Genomic DNA, 5,767 nt, shown 5'->3' with positions numbered 1-5,767 from the left:
CTTCCCATTGCCTCATATTGATGTGCTTGTTGACAGTACTGCTCAATCCAAAGTATTCTCCTTCATGGATGGTTTCTCTGGCTATAACCAGATACGAATGTCACCTGAAGATTGAGAAAAGACGTCCTTCATTACTCCGTGGGGAACATTCTGTTATAAAGTGATGCCCTTCGGCTTGATAAATGCTGGTGCTACCTATCAAAGGAGTATGACCACTCTGTTTCATGATATGATTCACAAAGAGATTGAAGTATATGTTGATGATATGATTGTGAAGTCAAGTGATGAAGAGCAGCATGTTGTGTATTTGAAAAAGATGTTTGAAAGACTGAGAAAGTACAAGTTGCGATTGAACCCTAACAAGTGCACATTTGGTGTAAGATCTGGAAAGTTGCTAGGCTTCATTGTCAGTCAAAGAGGCATTGAAGTTGATCTTGACAAAGTCCGAGCCATCAGAGAGATGCCGGTCCCTCAAACTGAGAAGCAAGTCAGAGGTTTCCTCGGACGTCTGAATTATATTTCAAGATTCATATCTCACATGACTACTACTTGTGGACCAATTTTCAAATTGCTCAGAAAGAATCAGCCTGTTGTATGGAATGATGAATGTCAGGAAGCTTTTGATAGCATTAAAGAATACCTGTTGGAACCACCTATCCTTGTCCCACCAGTGGAAGGAAGGCCTTTGATTATGTATCTGTCAGTGTTAGATGATTCAGTGGGATGTGTTCTCGGTCAGCAAGATGAGACTGGTAAGAAAGAGCATGCTATCTACTATCTGAGCAAGAAGTTCACCGACTGTGAGACTCGGTATACGATGCTTGAAAAGACTTGTTGTGCTTTAGCGTGGGCTGCCAAACGCCTGCGTCATTATATGGTGAATCATACCACTTGGTTGATATCCCGAATGGATCCAATCAAGTACATCTTTGAAAAGCCTGCTGTTACTGGAAAGATTGCACGTTGGCAAATGTTGTTGTCTGAATATGATATTGTGTACAAAGCTCAGAAAGCAATCAAAGGAAGCGTCCTTGCTGAGCATCTTGCTTGTCAACCTCTTGATGATTACCAGCCAATTAAGTTTGATTTCCCTGATGAAGAGATTATGTATCTGAAAGCAAAAGACTGTGAAGAACCACTGATCAATGAAGGGCCGGACCCCAACAGCAAATGGGGATTGGTGTTTGATGGTGCTGTTAATGCTTACGGTAAAGGAATTGGAGCTATCATTGTGACTCCGCAGGGGCACCACATTCCTTTCACCGCTCGAATAACCTTTGACTGCACAAACAACATAGCTGAATATGAAGCATGCATCTTGGGCATTGAAGAAGCCCTTGACTTGAGAATCAAACACCTTGACATCTATGGAGATTCTGCACTTGTTATTAATCAGATAAAAGGTGAATGGGAGACTCATCATGAGAAGCTAATCCCATACCGTGACTATGCAAGACGTCTATTGACATACTTTACCAAGGTTGAGCTGCACCACATCCCTCGGGATGAAAATCAAATGGCTGACGCTCTTGCTACTCTGTCCTCCATGTTTCGTGTCAATCACTGGAATGATGTGCCCGTAATCAAAGTGCAGCGCCTTGATAGACCCGCTCATGTGTTTACTATTGAAAATATGCCAGATCGAGCTGATGAGGTCGTGAATGATAAAAAGCCTTGGTATTACAACATCAAACAATTCTTGCAGAATCGTGAATATCCACCTGGTGCTTCCAACAGGGATAAGAAGACTTTGAGACGATGGGCTAGTAGATTCCTTCTGGACGGGGAAATCCTATACAAGAGGAACTACGACATGGTCTTGTTGAGATGTGTTGACAAACAAGAAGCTGAGAAGTTGATGCATGATGTACATGATGGTACCTTTGGGACCCACGCTTCGGGTCACGCTATGTCGAGGAAACTGTTAAGAGCCGGCTATTACTGGATAACAATGGAACGTGACTGCAACAAACATGCCAAAAGATGCCACAAATGTCAAGTTTATGCTGACAAGATTCATGTGCCTCCGCATGCTCTCAATGTTATATCTTCCCCATGGCCTTTCTCTATGTGGGGCATTGACATGATCGGAAGAATTGAACCGAAGGCTTCCAATGGACACCGTTTCATTCTGGTGGCAATTGACTATTTCACCAAGTGGGTTGAAGCTGCCTCCTATGCCAATGTGACCAAGCAAGTGGTTGTCAAGTTTATCAAGAATAACATCATCTGTCGATATGGTGTTCCCAACAAGATCATCACTGACAATGGTTCCAATCTGAACAATAACATGGTGCAAGCTCTATGTGAAGAATTCAAAATTGAACATCATAACTCTTCTCCTTATAGACCTCAGATGAATGGTGCAGTTGAGGCCGCTAACAAGAACATCAAGAAGATTGTTCAGAAGATGGTCACTACTTACAAAGACTGGCATGAAATGCTACCTTTTGCCCTGCATGGTTACCGTACTACAGTGCGCAGTTCAACCGGGGCAACTCCTTTCTCTCTTGTATATGGTATGGAAGCAGTTCTCCCTCTGGAAGTGGAGATTCCATCTCTTCGAGTAATCATGGAAGCAAAACTAACTGAGGCTGAATGGTGTCAAAGTCGGTATGATCAATTGAATCTGATTGAAGAGAAACGTATGGATGCTATGGCTCATGGACAGTTGTATCAAGTTCGAATGAAGAATGCTTTTGACAAGAAAGTCCGACCTCGAGAATTCAAGGAAGGCGAACTTGTATTGAAAAGAAGGATAAGTCAGCAACCCGACCCAAGGGGCAAGTGGACACCTAACTATGAAGGTCCTTATGTCGTCAAGAAGGCTTTCTCTGGTGGTGCTTTGATTCTTACACACATGGATGGTGTTGAGCTTCCAAATCCTGTTAATGCCGATATAGTCAAGAAATACTTTGTCTAAAAAGAAAAGAACAGCGTGGTAGGTCGAAAACCCGAAAGGGCGGCCTAGGCAAAAATGCGCTTCCCGGTGGATCGAAAACCCGAAAGGGCGATCCAGGCAAAATTAGGGACAAAAAAAATGAATATGAAGAAGCTCGCTAAGATTGTACGCAACTCAGGCAAGAATGAGCGCCTCGATGAGCCGAAAACCCGAAAGGGCGGTTCATGCAAAAATGAGGTTAACAATAAAAGACGAGTAACTATATCTGGCAAATCACCATCACCCCTTGGGGCATCTGCAACTGTCAATGGTCATCTTCATCAGAGGATTCTGTACTTGTGAATTCAAAATTTCTATGAAATGTAGCGGTCATCGTGTTCAATGTATCACCAACCAATAAAATTACCATTTTCCAAGCTTTGTAAATCCGTGAAGTCATGCCTTTGGCTGACTCTCACTCCTCTACATCAATTTGAGCCTTTCTACTGTTTGAAACTCTATTTTTCTTCCTACTTTCAATGCTATATACAAAATATTTTCTTTCTATTTGATAATGTCAATATCTGAAACAAACATTTTTGAAAATTGAAAAATCTTTTTCTGTCTATTTTGAAAGCAAACCTGAGCAATAAAGTACATTTCAATGAAACATGCATGAATGAATGAATGTCAATGTCTATTTCAATACATGTTACAAGCAGGTTACTCCCCAGGATGATCTGTGGTCAATAGCAAGAATGAAAAAAAACAGAATGAAAATGAAAAATGAAAAAATGAGAATAAAAAGCTCGCTAAGTTGAAAACCCGAAAGGGCGGCTTAGGCAAAAATGAGCACCCCGCTGATTGACAACCTATGAAGGCAATTCAGGCAAAAATGGGGCAATGAAAAGAATCTTTACTCCCCGGTGAATCGAAAAACCGAAAGGGCGGTTCAGGCAAAAATGGGGTTTGAAAATGAAAAATGGAAAGAATGAAATATTGAAAAAGCATTGACCACAGATGCGAACATCCAATGTTTACCCAGCACTGACACGCCTAGCAATGGCGACCTGTATCCAAGAACCTACCAAGGGTCCCTCCTTTACAAGTTTTATTGCCCTCAGCCATGGTATTGATACGTCTCCCCAAACGACGGTCTCTCCAAAGAGGTTTTTCCCCTGTGAATATGTCGCAGCACGAGCCACTACGTGCCCAATCTTCCAATGTTTCGTCTGCCTTTGTGAAACTTCTCTGTCAAACTGCCAATCAATCATGCATTTCAAGCATTCATACATGCATAATCATGCATTTTATGTGCTCATACATCCAATAATCTTGCTATACCATACATACATGTTGCATATCCAACTTTCAACTGCCAAATTCAATGCAAGTTTCCACTCTCCAACTCCAATTCCAATCATGTCAACTGTCAAATTCGAAGCAATTTCCAATCTCCAATGTCAATCCTAACCTCAATTTCAATGTCAAACTGTCAAATTCAACTCAATGTCAATTGTCAAATTCGATGCAATCTCAACCTTCCAATCTCAATTTCAAAACCATGTCAAATGTCAAATTCGAAGCAATCTCAACTTCAATAACCATGTCAATGTCAACATCCAATGGCAATGTCAATGTCAACATCCAATGGCAATGTCAATGTTGACATCCAATGACAATGTCAATGTCAATCTCCAATTCCAATGTTGACATCCAATGACAATGTCAATGTCAACCTCCAATTCCAATTCCAATGCCAATCTCCAATTCCAATTCCAATGCTAATCTCTAATTCCAATTCCAATGCCAATTTCAATTCCAATTTCAATGTCAATGTCAAATGTCAAATGTCAATATCCAATGTCAATGTCAAATGTAAATGTCAAATGTCAAATGTCAAATGTCAATGTCAAATGTCAATGTCAAATATCCAATGTCAAATGTCAATGTCAAGTATCCAATGTCAAATGTCAATGTCAAATGTCAATGTCAAATATCCAATGTCAAATGTCAAATGTCAATGTCAATGTCAATGTCAAATGTCAATGTCAAATATCCAATGCCAATGTCAATGTCAATGTCAATGTCAATTTCAATTGCCAAGCCAATGTCAATGTGAATGTCAATGTCAATGTCGATGTCAATTCTCAATTCAAATCAATGTCAATTTACTCTTGGGCCAACAAAAATGGTCATGTCTACTTTCAAATTAAGTCAATAACAATTTACCCTCAATTGGTATCTTGTTAAACCAGACTTTCAATTTGTATCTTGTTACTGGTCAAGCGCCAGGTTCGATCCAAAAAAGAACCACTTGTGCCTGCTTATATACCTATGCTTCCGGACAAACGGCAAGTTCGATAGAACAGTTTGTACCCAGCTTATGTTCTATTATCGGTCAAACGGCAAGTTCGATAGAACAGTTTGTACCCAGCTTATGCTTTGTTATCAGTCAGACGGCAAGTTCAATCTGAAGAACAGTTTGTACCCAGCTTATGCTTTGTTATCGGTCAAACGACAAGTTCGATCTAAGAGAACAGTCTGCACTCTCCCACATGATGTGGTGATAATCCAACAAGCAAGTTCGATCCAAAGAAACAGCTTGTATCAACCCTTTTGTCTATGTCTCCAGCCAAACAGCCAGTTCAATCCAAAAGAACAGTTTGTGTCTGCCTATCTGTTTGTATCTTCAACCAAGTGTCAAGTTCGATCCAAAGAACAGCTTGTATCTGCCTATATGTTTATGCTTCCGATCAAGTGTCAAGTTCGATCCAAAGAACAGCTTGTATCTGCCTATATGTCTATGTTTCCGGTCAAGTGCCAAGTTCGATCCCAAGAGCAGCTTGTACCTGTCTATTTGTTGCCCGTTCTTTCTACCTTGAT

Source organism: Medicago sativa, chromosome 7, assembly GCF_051527215.1.
Source record: "Medicago sativa cultivar Bolivia chromosome 7, Bolivia_mono, whole genome shotgun sequence".
Taxonomy (NCBI): Eukaryota; Viridiplantae; Streptophyta; class Magnoliopsida; order Fabales; family Fabaceae; genus Medicago; species Medicago sativa.
This window is presented reverse-complemented; position numbering follows the sequence as displayed.